The sequence below is a fragment of the Pleurodeles waltl genome, chromosome 7 (assembly GCF_031143425.1).
Source record: "Pleurodeles waltl isolate 20211129_DDA chromosome 7, aPleWal1.hap1.20221129, whole genome shotgun sequence".
Classification (NCBI taxonomy): domain Eukaryota; kingdom Metazoa; phylum Chordata; class Amphibia; order Caudata; family Salamandridae; genus Pleurodeles; species Pleurodeles waltl.
The window spans coordinates 842,530,872-842,547,889 of record NC_090446.1 but is presented as its reverse complement, the minus strand read 5'-3'; the positions used below and the strand labels follow the sequence as shown (position 1 = coordinate 842,547,889).

The 17,018-nt window shown below is 46.0% G+C and overlaps 1 long non-coding RNA gene across 1 annotated transcript in view; it reads left to right on the top strand.

Moving 5' to 3' along the window:
• Window positions 1–9,967, top strand: part of LOC138245626 (uncharacterized) — a 52,589-nt gene extending 42,622 nt beyond the window's left edge. The window contains exon 2 of the long non-coding RNA XR_011194154.1: window positions 9,677–9,967. This is a non-coding gene — a long non-coding RNA (uncharacterized lncRNA). The remainder of the gene's footprint in view (window positions 1–9,676) is intronic.
• The last annotated feature ends 7,051 nt before the right edge of the window (window positions 9,968–17,018 follow it).

The window sequence follows — 17,018 nt, the reverse complement described above, 5'->3', positions numbered from 1 at the left end:
ACAGGTCAGAGACCGCCATGGCAAAGCACCGCTGAACAAGGAATTCACCGCCATGGTGAAGACCGCTGAACAGGGCAAGACACCGCTGAACAGGGCAGAGCACCGCTGAACAGGGCAAAGCACCGCTGAAGAAGGAAAACACCGCCACATCAAGCATCGTCATCCCATGTACAACTGGGACAGTGACGGAACAGGAACCGTCATGGGGAGCCTAATGCAGTCTGGGCATCATTCCCCCTCCAGAACCAGAGGAGACTGTTATCCACTTGAGAGACTGTGGCTTTGCACTCCCCAGGATGGTACAGTGGGCAAACCAACCACTAGAGACTTGAGAGACTGTGGCTTTGCACTCCCCAGGATGGTACAGTGGGCAAACCAACTACTGTAGAGACTTGAGAGACTGTGGCTTTGCACTCCCCAGGATGGTACAGTGGGCAAACCAACCACTGTAGAGACTAGAGAGACTGTGGCTTTGCACTCCCCAGGATGGAACAGTGGGCAACCCACCCACTGCAGAGACTTGAGAGACTGTGGCTTTGCACTCCCCAGGACACATCAATGGGCATGGAGCCCAGTCGTGGATCTGGCGTGGTGCTGTAATCCGGCTGAGGTGCCCCCCCTCCCTTCCCCCTGAGGTGCCTGTTGTATTTCTATCTGATGCCCCTGCAGTGTTCTCTCCGTTTGTGGACAGCTATCTAGTGTGGGCTTCGCCCATGCATTTTTGGTCCAGTGGTGCACGAACATTGATATGTGCATACCTGCAAAACTTCTCGTAATGTATATACTTTTGAATCTGTATATATATCTGTATATATTTGGTAACTGTATTTTGATACATTACAATTTTTGAACTGATTTCCTTTTGTCTTTGCATTCTTCCGGGGGGGTTGTGGGTTGTTACTGTGATGTTTGAAAATGCATTGGTGTGTGTGTTGTAATGTGTGAGGGTGAGGGTTGGGGTGGGGGGTGTTGCGTGTGTGTCCCCCTGACTTTTGCCTCCCCCCTACCCTATGTCGTAGGTGCAGTACTCACTGTTGTCTTCGCTGCCGCCGTTGCTGGTGTTCGTAGATGAGCAGGAAGACAAGGGCAGGGAGGATTTGTAATTCCGGCTCCATGGTGTCCTCCTTCCTCGTGGGATGTGTAGAGGTGAGTGTTTTCCCATTGCAAAAGCTGTTTCCGCCGTGTTTTTATCCACGGTGAATCCGCCCCGTAAAAGGTGGCGGATTGGCGGGTTGTGATACTGTGGGCGGTATATTGTCTCCCGCCTGTCTGTTGGCGGTGACCGCCGAGCTGCTTGTCTGTACCGCCGTGGCGGTCGGAGTGTTAAAGTGGCTGTCTATGTTGGCGGTTTCACCCACGGTCATAATTCCCTTTTTTTGTCCGCCGGCCTGTTTGGGGTATTACCGCACCTCTAACACCGTCCGCCAGGGTTTTAATGACCACCACAATGTCAGAAGTTTTGTGTGCTGGAGTTTGAGGTGGCTCGCTCGGAGATACGTCTTTCTGCCAGTACCACTCCTGCCCAGAGTTCTGAAGCAGCAACAGTTTACAGCTTTTGACCTTCTTCTCAAAGTCTATGATGTCATCTTGGCAGCTAGGTGTCCCTTCACCAAGACTGTATACGCCTGCCATTGGATAACATTTGTGGCAGGGTGCTCAATCAAACGTGTAGAACCTCTCTCTGTCCCTCTTTCTCAAGTTCTGCTATCCATTCTTTCCCTTGCCCAGCAGGGCTCTGCTCTGGACACTCTTAAAGGGTATCTCTCTACTATGTCTGCTTTTTTGGCGGTTTTGTGGCCAGCCATCCCTCTTCAAGTCCTCTTCTAGGTTTCTAAAAGGTCTTGTTCATCTCTTTCCTCCTTCTCCATTCGTCTTGCCTCAATGTAACATTAATCTTGTTTTAACTTTTTGGATGTGTGCTCCCTTTAAGCCACTTCATAATTTTCCCCTCAGACTCCTTATGATTAAGGCAGCCTTCCTCGTGGTGATAACGTCTGCCGAAAGAGTCAGCGAGCCTCAGGGTTCATCATCCAAGCCTCCACTTCGCTACACCTATGCTGACAAACTGGTGCTTTGCACGAGGGTCCCCTTCTGAAAGTGGTCACTCCATTTCATGTAGAGAAATGATCCATCACCCTGCCTACTATTTATGCTTCTGCACATTCCTCCACGGAAGAAGAGTGACTCCATCGTCTGGACACGAAAATAGCATTGTCATTCTACATTGATCGAACAAGAGAGTTCCGGGTGGATTACCAACTCTTCGTAGGGTATGATGGAAGAAGAAAGGCTGTGCAGTGCAGAAGCAGTCCATCTTCATATGGATCATACTCTGCATTAAAATCTGCTATGCACTTGCCAAAAATCATCCCTCTGAAGGCTTGCAAGCCTATTCCATCAGAAGTAAAGCCACGACCACTGTGTCAGCATACGGAGTTCCTTTCCTGAACATCTGCCTGGCAGCAACATGGGCCTCATTGCATACATTCACAAAGCACTACTGCCTAGACAGTCTGGTCCATAGGGATGGTCACTTTGCCCATTCAGTCCTGAAGGATTTCCTAATCTGAAATTGGTCCGCAGACCCACGTCTGGGGATGGTATTGCTTGTATATCTATTCTAAGGTAAGAAATCCACGGATAGAAGTCTATCAGATGAACACGTTTCTTAACTTCAGTAACGCCTTATCTGGTAGAGACTATGGCCCTCATTACAACCCTGGCGGTCAAAGACCGCCAGGGCTGTTTTGGAGTTTGTACTGCCAACAGGCTGGCGGTACAAACTCAGGCATTACGACTGCGGCAGAAGCGCCACGGTCGCACCGCTGGGACCAGCGGTTTCCCTCCACATTGGTCCCGGCAAGCAGCGCTGCCCAGGGGATTACGAGTCCCCCTCCGCCAGCCTTTTCATGGTGGCATGAACCGCCATGAAAAGGCTGGCGGAAAGGGGAGTCGCGGGCCCCTGCACTGGCCATGCCACTGGCAAGGGCAGTGCAGGGGCCCCCTGCCACGGCCCCATGGAGCTTTTCACTGTCTGCATAACAGACAGAGAAAAGCGCGACGGATACAACTGCACCCGTTGCACCGCCGGCTCCATTTGAAGCCAGCTCCCGTGTTGCGGCCGAGATCCCTGCTGGGCCGGTGGGCGGAAATCAGGTTTCCACCCGCCGGCCCAGCGGGGATCGCCAAATAGACCCTGCGGGAGTACAGCTGCATTGGTTGTACTCCCGCGTTGCCGCCCGCCAAAGTTGAAATGAGGGCCTATATCTAGCCACAGATTCCTTACCTACCCACCACTCCTCCCCGCTCTGCGAATGGATTTCTAGGAACAGTCCTTATTCCCTTTCAGGTCCCTATTTTTTTCCACAGCTCCTGGCAAGGAACATCTAAAAAAGAAACTGAAGTTAGCGCTCCTGAGTGGCACCTATATAGGCAACACGAACGTCACTTCCAGACATCACAGAAAGCCGAAACAATGCCACATACCATCACGCAGGGGTACTGCTCATGAAAAATCTTACTAATTCGGTCTGACACCAGGGGATAATTCTAAGGTAAGGTATCCGCAGCTAGATAGTCTCTACCAGATAAGGCATTAGCCAAGTAAGTAACTTGTTCATCCGGCGGATACTCTAACCACAGATTCTTCACTGCCTCTCCATTCTGTGCCATGCCCTCTTTTCCATTTAAAGTCCCACATTATAATTCTGCACATTGGTATAGTGATTGGGTTGGGCTCTGTGTCAGAGGGCAGTGACAGTATCAAGAAAGAAACTGATGTTAAAATGATCAGCTAGGGTTTTCAATGAGCTTGCAGCAGTCACACCCATGGCAAAACAGTATTGATGTAGTCATACACCACCCCTTATGGCATGCAAGGGACATGCTGAAAAACATTCTGGACCCAGTCTACCACCTGGGGATATCATAAAAGTGATTAAATCTATGATTAGATCGTGTCTGCCAGAAATAGCCTTACTGAAGGGAGGTAACTTGTTTGAATGGTCATTTTGATCGTGTTTATCCTGCCTCAAATTCACCAAAAGATAGTTGAATGTTTTAACCCCTTAGCCGAAGAAGGCTTGTGTTTTTTTTTCTCCTGAAAATGGCCTCAACAAAGGGCTTGCGTTGCTAAAATCACCATCTTCCCAGCTTTCAGGAACAGGCAGACTTGAAACACAAAACCACATTTTTCAACCCAATTTTGACATTTTACTGGGACCTTTTTACTATTTTGTGCTTTCAGCCTCCTTCCAGTTAGTGACAGGAATGGGTGTGAAACCAATGGATCCTGAAAAGCTAAACATTTCTGAAAAGTAGACAACTTTCTGAATTCAGCAAGGGGTCATTTGTGTGGATCCTACAAGATTTTCCTACAGAAAATAACAGCTGAAATAAGAAAATATTGAAATTGAGCTGAAAAAACCCCAGTCATTTTTCTCCATGTTTTACTCTGTAACCTTTTCCTGCAATATCAGATTTTTTAAAGCAATATACCGTTACGTCTGCTGGACTCCTCTGGCTGTGGGGATATATAATGCTTGTACATTACATTTGGAAGGAAAAAATGTAGAGAAAGACAAGGGGCAATAACACTTTTTCTGCTATTCTGTGTTCCCCCAAGTCTCCTGATAAAAATGGTACCTCACTTGCGTGGGTAGGCCTAATGCCTGTGGACACACCACATTTTTACATTGGAAAGTGCCTAGCTGTGGATATTGGCCTCTAGCTCAGCCGGCACCTAGGGAAACCTACCAAACCTGTGCATTTTTTTAAAAATAGACACCTATGGGAATCCAAGATGGGGTAATTTGTGGGGCTCTCACCAGGTTCTGTTACCAAAAATCCTTTGTAAACTTCAATATTTGGCAAAAAACATTTTTTCCTCACATTTCGTGATAGAAAGTTCTGGATTCTGAGAGGAGCCACAAATTTCCTTCCACCCAGTATTCCCCCAAGTCTCCCGATAAAAATGGTACCTCACTTGTGTTGGTAGGCCTAGTGCCTGTGGCAGGAATAGATCACACAACGGTCAATGTAGGTCCTTACATGAGGGCAACTGTTGACCCTGGGGTGATCCATTCCTGATGCAGGGACTAGGTACAGGCACTCAAGTAGGGTAGTGTTTTTATCAGGACAGGTGATTAAACACTGGGTGGTAGGAATTTTGTGGATCCCAGCATATTCCTGTAGTTTGTGTGACAGAAATGCAATAAAAAATAGAGTTTTTATTCAACACTTCAGACTTGTAGGGTATTCTGGGTAAGAAAACTATGGGGAATTCACACAAGTCACTCCTCTGTGGACTCCACCGGATGTCTAGTTTCCAGAAATGTCAGGGTTTGGTATGTTTCCCTATATTGCCGCCAAGCCCAAGACCAAAAACACAGGTGCCTGCCTTACAAAACCAGTTTGTTTTGTGATAGATAATGTTGATGTCTCCACAATACGATTTGGGCGGTGGAATTTGGGGCTGAACTAAATTTGTGAGCTCCCAAGAGAGCACTCTCTCTCTGTGCTTGCCACTGCATGCACCTGCTCTCTGGGTTGGGCTAACCCGCTATTGTCCCGTTGCACAGACTGTGCTTGCGAAGGGACTGCAGGACTGTCCTCATTACCTCCCTCATAATCACTGGAAGAGGAGTTATCGAATGGGACTCCTCTGACAGAAAAATCACTTCCAGAGTCTGCGCCATTGTCCTATCCCTCAGATGCTCTCTCAGTATCTCTGATCCTACGTCAGAGTTGTCCTCTATAACCCGAGTGAGAGCTTTAGCAGCAGTCATCTGACGAGATGCCATCTCTGCTACTGGCTAAACTGTTGCTCTGAAACACTAGCCTACATAGACAGTCACAAAATTGCTGGTGTGTGTGTGTGATACGTGCAACAGTAGAGGTCACCTTACCTTCGCTTTTTCCCTCAATCAGCATGTTCTTTCAAGACACTCAAACACATCTTGTCACATACCAATCGTCACAGTCTTTAGCACCTCTAGCGCCCAGTCCAACAATCATTATTGGTGCTTCCACTCCCATGACCTCCTCCTCGGAATCCCTTACTACCACCCAGAAAAAGTGCCCTTCATCTCTCCATAGCCCCCCTGCACATACATTTCATTTGTATTATAGCACAGGTAATGGCTGACTTTACTAATGTACTCAGCTATTTACATAAAATACATATTTGATCTTTGCAGTAGGCATATAAACCTTCTGTTATGGCATCAAAACTGTCACTAGACAAAAGTCTGATCCTTTTGTAGCAGAAACATAATCACAAGACTTACTTGACTTTTTTATTGCTGCCTAAAAGCTACAGTTGAAACGCGTCAGTTGAAGTATGTGCATTGCTTTTAAGACGCAAGCTGCAACTGCAAGACAACTGGTGGTGAATATATATTAGTATATATATCACTTTTACATGTGGGTCCGGTTTTCCTGGTGGCCGATCGCAGCCCCCAGGGAAACCACACACACATTGACAAAAGTGATATATGTATAGACCTAGATATATATATATATATTTTTAGTAGTTGTATGGTTTCCTTGGGGGCCGTAGTGGCCCCCCGGGAAACCATACAACTACTAAAAAAAAATATTGTCCCCATAGGGGGTCACCCTGCTCACGGGTGACTCCCTGTCAATTTCCTTTTTTTAAAGATTTTGCCCCTGGGCGGCGCGATCGGGTGCGATTGCGCCCCCCCAAGGAACACCTACCTTTTTTTTAAATATGCCCCCCGGGGAGGGGGAGGGCGTTTGCCGAGGGCGGCCGATCCCCCCTAGTGAAATCCCTGGTGCCTAGTGGGGTTTCGAGGGCCAGGAAACCGGTTCAGGAAGGCCTTGTTTGAAAGGGGAGAGTCTCGAGAGACCGTCGGGAAGGCCGTTTGAGGCTGTTTTCCCCATCGGAGCAGGAAGCGGCTTGTGGCTGTTTCCTGCTCCGACTGCGAAAACATAACAGTAATGTCAGCGGTGCGCTGATGTCACAAAGGGGCAGGTGGCGGGGGGAGACATGGAAGATCATCCGTGTCTCCCAGGATATTTTTAGAAGAAAATAAATCCTGGGGTAACCCCCTCCCTGGTGTTTGCCGCTGGTCGTGACCAGCACCAGAGAGGTAGTGTGGGCGTCAGACAGTGGCCGACGCCCACACTGTATGGGTTAATTGTCGGGAAAAAAAACAATGGTTAATTCATCTATCGGCCAGTGACTGAATCACCAAAGAAGGGTTGGTGCTTAATTCTGTCCATAAGTATTTCACCCCTTAAAATCTCCAGGCTCGCTTGAAGGTCTTACTTCAATAGTTAAAATCTCAACCATGTCCACATTGAGCATGTAGCCTGAAAGGAGGCAAAAGGATTCTTTGATAGCGTATTGTACTGTAATTATTTTTATATACCACTTATCACTCCGATGAGGAAGTACTTTACTGTGGGTAGCACGCTACACCTTAACCAAATTTAGTCCTCAATCTAGTGGTGGTTGTTGGTTATTCTACCGTCAGTTCAGGTCTGTGTGTAAATGCTGATCTCTTAAAGACAAAGGCCCTCATTGTGATCTCGGCGGTAAAAACCACTGAGATCAGTGATAGCGGTCAACAGATGACTGCCAGCGCTACGGCCCCCCCGCCAGCCGTAGAATGTTTTTCCTGCTGGGCCTTAATATTGATGGCGGCTCCATTTGGAGCCGCCGCCAATGTTGGTGTGCAGCGGGTGCAGCACCGTAAATTGGGCAGTGACCTGCACGACGGGGCACTGCACGGGGCCTCTGCACTGCCCATGCCAAGTGCATGGGCAGTGCAGGGACCCCAGGGGGGCACAGAGCACCCCTTCCGCCAGCCTTTGGCTGTGGGAAACAGGGTACATTATCCAGAGGGCAGCGCTGCCTGTCAGATAATGTAATCCGCCATCGTCAGGCTGCCTGTCGGCGGTCTTGCCTTGTTATTTATATGGTGGTTGAGACCGCCATGTCGTGCTGGTCTTTTCCGCCGCTGCCGGCATGGCGGTCTCGACTGCCATGTACATAATGAGGGCCAAAGTGGCCTTATTGAAGGACAGAATACACAAACAGCCATTCATTTGGATGTTTCAGTGCTCAAGACAGATAGCAAAGAAACATAGAGTAGCTTTGAGTTACAATAGACGGAAGTTTTTGATGAAAGCTATTGGTACTGTAACAAAATAGGGATCGATTTCCCAGTAACCGACTGAAAAATTTACCATTTGCCCCCATCAAGGATGTTTTCTGTATCTAAAGAGATTTTGTAAGGGATATTTCCTTGGTTTAAGTATAATTAAGACTAGTGATAGCGTAAGTTGAGTGGTGAGTAGTGTTACAACTAATGATGAAGCCATGTTGTTCTGTTGAGACAAGTGTAGATAACACTGAGTACGAGATTGCGTAGAACTTTGTAAACGTAGCTGACCTCTGTATTTAGCAGACATTAGTCTATGGCCCATATTGCCAGTGACTCAAAAAATTATTATATGTTTTGCTGTTTTTATTGAACCTGATATATACTGAATGCAGTAAAAACAACCCCCATTAAATTTCACGTGGTCAAAGCTGCTATTTTAAAAATAGAGTAAAAGGACATGAGGATTTTGGTGTGGTAAGTACTAACATCAGCACGTTTGAGCCATTTTAGGGGGGAAAGTGCAATAGCTTCTATGTATCGCACCCAATAAATAACATATCACACAGTATTCTTATCAGATGCAATAAATATCACACCTAATACTAAGCCACTCATAATGAGGGTGTATTTGTCTGACAGAGATTAGGATCCTTACTTCTAAAAATTAAAGTGACCCGTTTGCTATAAGTGGGTTGAGAATAAGTTTGTCCAACATCCACCGTCTGCATAGAAAGCTAAAAACATCTGTATTAGCTAGGTTGTCCATCCTAGTTATTTTCTTTGTACCATATTTAGTCCTCACAATTACTGAATGATCTTACTGTGACTGAGGGCTTTGGTGCTAGAAACGGCCTATTTTTTTATCGACTGTTGTCCTCTCTCCTTGTTCTTGTAGAGAAGTGTGGCACAATGGTTAGAGTGGCAGACCCTGATGAAGAGATCTGGCCTGGGACAAAAGGGTTCAATTCCCACCTCGGCGGGTCTTGGGCTCAATTCCCTTGGACCAGATAATTCTCGCCTTGGTGCCTAATCTAATTAATGTGTCCCACTCTGTAACTCTGGGCAATAGCTTGCTTAATCTCCACAATGTCCCTCACAGTGCTTGGATGCCTGGCTTCACCCTGGGGCTGTCCAGAGCCAGGAGGGGTTCCACAGCGGTATGCGTACAGCGACTTGAGACCCTAACTGGTGAGTAGTGCGCTATACAAGTGTAAGTGCAAAGTTTGTTCTTGTGGTGTTCGATAGTTTTGAGAGATTAAACACTAGGAACAAGGTGGCGACGGTGGCCTTTAAGGTCTAGTTCCACTTTCATTGCCACATCGTTACCTATTGACTGTTGAGCCAAAGTCTTAAGGCACTACCCACAGGTTTGCCACTTGTACCTAACGTATATGATGAACATGTCTTCTTGTTACTAGAATGTGTATCTTCCTAAAGTGCTTTAGCCTCTAGGAGGGAATGTGCCTGAGTTTTTATAAGTTGCTTAGGTTTGGGGACTGAGTAAGAAATGACTAGCAGCTGATTGTTTGCTTTTCTTTATTGAGCCTCAGGTAGACCGTCTTCAACAGAAATAGAGATACATGCTCTGGCAGCACTCAACCAAGAGCGTCCTTGAGACTTCCGCTTTGGATTCCGTCCCATCTCTCTTTTCCTCTGACAACTGGTCATCATACCAAAGATGGAATGCCTCTAAGATCTAGGAAAGACCCAAGCAGTGACCTAGTTGAGCCTGAACCAATCAGGACAACTGAAACATCTCCAAAATCCTGAAACTAATGTCACAAAGACACTAAGTATACAGTTACTATCACCAATAAAGTCATTTCCCGCCAGCAGTACTTTGATTTTGAGTCTTGCTTCTTGTCTGTTTATCAGTCTTTGGGTTACATGAGGCAGACTGCCTGTACCTTGGACAGCTGGATTGCAGGTAAGCACTTGATAAAAATAGCAAAATGCCACATAGTTTGCAAAGTCTGCTTTCTGGCTATAAAAGACCCATAGGAAGTCTGCACTTTGTAAGGAAACATATGCCAGTATTCGGAGTCTTTCCACCAACGTTACATGAATTCAATTACACTCCACTCCAGCATATCTGTCTCAGTATGATCTGACTCTTAAAAGACTATTCTTCTTTCACTAAACTTTCCTCAGGCTTGATTATCTTTTTGTATCTGAGTTTGATCAACCTGACCATGATTAAGATGGTGGGGTATGAATTACCCCCTCACTATGATGGCATTTACTAGAGGTGCATAGGCTAGATACCTTGAAACGATTGCTTCTTTTTCTGTGGTGATTAGATTAGACATGCAGCTGACATCCTGCATCTACAGCTCCCTTTAGTGGAAGTCGGATTTAATGTACTGAATGATGTTTTGCACCTGGGGCTGTCTTCATTGGAGCTGTTGCTCCCATTTAACCAAGTCGTGACTGGCAATGTAGTAGGTACTTGGAAAAAAACCCTGTCCTTACCCGCCAGTACACTTACAGGTGGCAAGATGCAATAGGCTAGAACCAGGCAATATGGAATCTTTCACACAGCACACCTCTCCTGATAGTTTGGTGGTTCAAACTTCCATCAGTAAGGGTAACCCTAATGTATTTCCTATGGCCCCTCCAGACGGAGTGGGAAACAATTGAGGTGTTTGGGGAAACTGGTGTTCTCTCCCACTTTGACATTGCATTCAGGCAGTGCATTTTGCCTATTAGGCAGTTATATACATGCTGTTTAGGATATGGCTAGCGAGATCTTGCTTTGGTTCCAGAGGAGTTCCAGGTCTTCCTGGCCCAAACCATTCAGCACAGTCAGGACTAGGCCAAATAGTTCATCTGGGCTGGCGTAGACACTAAAGACTGCTTAGGGCATGCTGTGGCTGCTAGTATGGTGGTCCACCACACCCTGTGGGTGAGATCCAGTGGCTTTTCTGAGGCCTATCCAAAAGAAGGGGAACTGGGAGCTCCTTGACATAAGATGCCAGACAAAGGGGTATGCAGTTCCTAAAATAATCGGGATAAAGACCCAATTTGCCACTCCTGATATATAACCGGTCAGAAGGATATAGATAAATTTAGGAGGAGAAGCCCTCGTTCACACAGTTGGGTGGCATGGTTCATCATGGGGCAACTCCTCGTTAGGCTGGTGCTGCAGAGCCTAACGGGCACCCATAAGGAGGTTCTTTGCTGGAGATCTTGTATGAGAAGTGCTGTGTCAAAAGAAAAGAGAACTGTCTGGTGTGTAGATGGGGAGAAAAAAACGAAAGTTAAAAGTGAATAAGGGGGGGACACCTAAGCTATGTTTATTCTCAAGGTGGGCCTTGTCATGATTAAAAGCAGAGACAAACAGTGAAGGAAATTGATGTTACTTCATGCTTAGGCTAGAGCGAGGTCAATATTTTTCTTGCCTAAATTTCATAATGAGCAGTGGCAATTTGTCAGGGCCAAGATAAAAAAAATCCTAATCTAGTGAGAAAATGGGACAGCATACACGTGGATAATAGTGCCCAAACTAAGAACCCACCAAATTGGTGCAGTTAAATAAATACTCAAAATCAGGCAGGGAACATCGGACCTTACCGAAGCCGGAATTGTGCCCTTTAGGTATTACATATGTCCCTGCATATTGGTGTTAAAAAGATCAATAAGTGAAGAAGAGGAATGGTGCCGGCAACCTACCCACATCGGTAATCCTGGCCCATTATCTGAGTAGGCTAACGAGAAATGAGGAGCTAATGTGGAGCTGCTGAATGATGAACCATGCCACCCAACTGGGTGGGTGAGGGCTTTTGTTCCTAAATGTATCTATATCCCTCTGACCTGTTATACCAGGGGTGACAAAAATCTGTCTTTACCATAATTATTCTAGGAACTGAATACCCCTTTTTCAGTATTTTCTGAGGACTAGCAAGCATCCCTAATAGGTGTGCCTTTTGATGGGGCCTGCCGTTTTGGAGAAAAGTTTGATTCTGCCCTAAAATACTTTAAGGAAAACAGAGCCACCACGTGTTGCTTGGGCCTCTCAACTCCTACCTGTCAACTTCCTCAGCTGCTTCAACCTTTTTGAGGCTACTCCAGTGAGCTGGTTTACAGGCACTACCATGTCCCACCACAAGTACAGTAGTAACTCCAGCCCTTTTGTGGCCAAGGCAGGGGATCCAGCAGCCATTGCGCAGGTCACCATGGACAATGCTCCACTCAGCCCACTTTCCTTGTGGCATCACCTTCTTTAGCTTACCCTTATCAGCACACAGTGACACTCAGGTGGAGGAAGGATCAGACATTTTCTTCCAAGGTGGCAGCCGTCACATCCAATACATGTGTCCTCCGTATTGTCCAAAAGAGCTATGCACTACCATTGCTTTCCGACCAACCTCCACTTTCTCCCACATTAAAGTAACTTTTGGAGGAGCGCCTTTCTATCTTGCAGCAAGAGCTAAACGCTCTTTGCTAACTAATGGGCGTCTTTGAGCAGGAGTTGACATCGGAAGTAGGGGCAGGTTGCTACTTCCTTATGCAGGAGGAAGAGAAAGATCTCTGTTCTGTTTCAGATTTTCACACTTTTCATGCTTTTCTCCAGAAGTACAAATTCAAAATGCTCACTTTGGCCCAAGTTCTATCTGGTCTAGTTCTGTCTGGCCATGGTCGTTGGACCTGGAAGATGCATACTCTCATGTGCCTGTTCTATAGTCCAAAGATGCTACCTGGAGTTCAAGGTCAGCAGGAGCATTTGCAGTTAGCCGTGCTGCCCTTCAGTCTTACCAGCACCCCACGTGTGCTCACAAAAGTGATACCGATGTTCATAGTTCATCTTTCTATGTTGGTGATACCAGTTTTCCCCTACCTTGGTGACTGGCTACTGATGACAGGCTTGCCACAGTCAGTTATGGACCACCTCCATAGCTGGGGTTCTCGATCAACGAACCAAAACTGCACTAGACTTTTTCGAAGAGGCCATTTATTGGGGCCAGTCTGGATACAGCGCTATATAGGGCATTTCCTCCATCGTAATGAGCCCAGGACTTTCTAGCTGTGATCACGTTTCAACTTCTGTCCTGGGTCTATATTAGAGCGGCTCTGAGGCTTCTTGGACTTTTGGACTCATGCATTTTGCTGGTCTCCTCCAAGTTGCATCTGCAGGCTTTGCAGTGGGAACTGAAGTCTCGGAGGCCCAGCACCAAAGAAACCTGTTGAATGTTATGCAGGTTTTGGAGGAGACTGTGCAAGATCTGCATTGGTGGCTGCTTGACCACAGTCTGAACAGCAGCAGACCCCTCTTTCTTCCCCACTCAGAGATCACTGTGGTGATGGATGTGTCCCTGTTGGTTTTGGCCAGTCTCCTGAGTGAGGAGGAGATCGTAAGTGTCTGGTGGAGAATTGGATCCCTAAAAATCTGTTGGATGTATGGGACATCCGCTTGGCGTTAAAGGCCTTCCTGCCATCCATCAAAGGAAGACTAGTGTAGGTTTTCATGGAGAACACCATCTGCATGCCGACTTGCAACAAGCAAGCCAGAGTGTATTCCTGTGCCAGGAGGAGTTACGTCTCTGGAGCTGGCTTGTGTCACAGCATTTCCCTGATTGTGAGCCACCTCGTGGGATATTTAAATGCCAGAGCAGATGAGCTCAGTTGGCAGATCACAAATAGCAGCTATGTCCTGAGTTGGCACAGGGCATCTTCCAACAGTGAGAATTACACTGGATAGATATGTTTATCACTGTCAAACTCACAGTTTCACAATAATGCTCTCTATAGCGTGAAGCATCAATCAATCAATCAAACATTTATAGAACGCTGCAAATCACCAATGAGGGTCCCGAGGTACTGGAGCTGTATGCTGCTGTGTGGAGGTATGATCACAATCAAGCATGGCCTCCTGCACACATTTCTGCCACTGCCTCTCCTGCCCAAAGTCATGAATATTATGAATGACCAAGCCTAAGTCATGCTAGTTGATTCGTATTGGGCCAAGACAATGTGGTATTCAGAACTTCTGGGCATGTGCATTTATCCTCTCATCAAGCTACCACTGAGGAAGGGTCTTTAGTCGCTATAGCAGGGCAGGGTTCTGCACTTGAACCTGCACAATTTATAACTCCATGGTTGGAGATTGAGCGGTGGCATTGGACTGCATTTCATCTGAAGATTTGGATGTCATACTGGCATCCAGGCATCACTCTACAGAGACCATCTATGCCTTGCTCTGGGACAAGTTTGTAGTGTGGTTTGGAGTCCAACACAGACCCCTTACAAGCCAAACTGTCAGATTTGGCAAAGTTTGTTCTGTCTCTAGCCCTACAAGGCCTTGCAGTCTGCACCATAAAGTGTTGTCAGCCCCTTTGGATTTTTTGCATTTATCAGACCAACCATCCTTGTTAAGTCATCTGTTGTGATACTTTTCATTAAAGATTTGACACATATTTCACCCAAAACATTTTTGATGCTACAGTGGGACCTTAATTATGTTCTCACTGTCCTCAAGCACACATCTTTCGAGGCCAAGCAGTTGTGTGCTGTGCCTTTTGGCTCTCATAATTTTCTTTCTCACTGTAATCACTTCAGCTCTTTGTATGAAGGAGCTCCATGCTCTCTCAGAGCAGTCATCCTACACCACCCTTTATCCAGACAAGCTGGTATTGAGGGCGAGGGCAGTCCTTTTGCCAAAAGTCATGATGCCAGTTCACATTGGGCAATCCATCACCCTCCTAACATTCTTTGCCCTGCCTCTCCCTTTGAAAGACGAGAAGCTCTTCATTGGTTGATCCCCAAAAGAGCACTAAGCTTCTTCATGTATTGCACCAAAGAGCACCAGGTGGACAATAAGCTCTTTTTGGGGTTTTCTGGGGTCAAAGAAAGTTAAGGCGATGCAGAAAAGGACTCTATCATGGATCATCCTCGGCATTAAAATATGTTGAATACTGGTCAAGAAGCAACCTCCAGAAGAATTGAGGGTTGATTCCACTTGTACCAAGTCTGCTACCACTGTGTTGACTTATGGAGTGCCATTTTGGACATCCGGCTGTGACATGTGCATCGGTGCGCATCTCCATCATGCAGTAATGCCTTGACAGCCAGGTCTGATGGGAAGGCATTTTGCCTGCAGGACTTTTATTGGTCTGAGCCCATGCCACGGACCCTCCAACTTCAGGAGGTACTGTTTTTGTGTCTGTTTTACAGGTGAGGAATCCGCAGTTGAAATTATTCATCAGCAGAACAAGTTGCTTACCTTTGGCAACATACTTTCTGGTGGATACTCTATCTAGCCACATATTCCTCATCACCCTCTTACTTGTATGTTCTGTGGAGTTGACTCTTTTTAACATCGAAAAAGGCCCCAGTTTAAAGATATGCACACTGGTACACCTCATTCTATTATGCTTCACATCTGGAAATAGTCGAGCAAGAAAATTATGTAATTGAACAGGGGTGGGCTTGTGTGCGGCTCCACTACTTAAGGCAGAATAGAGTCAATGCAAAGCCCCACGGCACCTCCTAGTGGCATGTGGGAGCACTGCTATGAAGATGCCTGGATCCTGTATAGCATCTGAGGAAAACTATTTAGGTAAGGAATCTGGGGTTAGAGTATCCACCAGAATTGGAGGTAAGTAACTTGCTCATCTGCTTCATACCCAGGCACAGCCGATACCTTGTCCCCATTGCAGCAAATATTGTTGGTTTGATACTTATGGGATGGTGGACATAACCTTTCCAGGTGTCACTATACTGGACAATTCATCAGAGAACAGACGTCAAAAAAGAGAAAGCTCCCAAGGATGAACAGACTTCTTAGTGCGTAAAGGGCGTCAGATCTCCCAGCATTTCTGTCACTTTCCCAGTAATCCAAAATTCCACACCTCACCTATGCTCATCCAGATATTCTCTTGGCAAAGTGCAAGTGGACTATTACATGACCACTTTACACAACAGGAAGTAAAACAATACAGTGTGAGGCCAAGGGGGAAAAAGTCAGGCAATTACAGGCTTATTGCAATCGATGTTTATCGCATAGCGGCAGGTGCCTGACTCACCTACTAGAGAGACCACATGATAAGTAATTCTTTCATTAGCTAGAGCCTCCACACAAAAAATCACAATACTTTGTCACTTTAGAAGGTAAAAGGACAAGATTATTTTGAACCATATCTTCCAAGACACAATTTTTTGGGTGGTGGCTGTCATGTTTTATATTACCAGCTGCAGATCTGTCCACGTTATACTACTGTCTCTTACTGCGTCACTGGAAAGACAAGCGTCATTTGGAAAATACCCACGCTCTGGAAAGCCACGACAATTTTCAGACTGAGGGTATGAGTTTTCTGTATTCATGCTCAGGACTGCAACCTACTTTTCTTTATTGAACAAAGCATTACATAGTGTTAACTGCTCACTTTAAGTTTGCAATCTAAGGCACGATTCTATGGGATGAAGAAAGAAGATATTTTATAGCACAGAGCATGACTAAGACAATTTACACAGATTTTTGTATTTTTTTAAAACAACACGATAGATTAAGTTTTATATTTTTACTGTAAGTTGATTCTTCCTTGCCTGTATTAACATATCTCTCAGTTCTATCATATCATCATGTTTACCTTTACTAAATAGGCATAAATATGCCTGTAACTATCATCTCAAAACAAAAACATATTTTTGAATTTTAATTCTGATGCTACTAGTTCTGCATTTCAAATTGGGAAAAAAAAAAAAATGAAAGGATGAAACAGGGCTACTCGCTCTGACGTGGAGCAAGTTGAGATCAATCAAGCAAACAGGATTTGAAAAGCACGCTAATCACCTTCGAGGGCATCCAGGCGCTTGCAGGTCTCAGTGGCTCATCTGAATAGCCAGGTATTGAGGGCTGTACAGAATTCCAGATGAGATGTGATGGTCCTG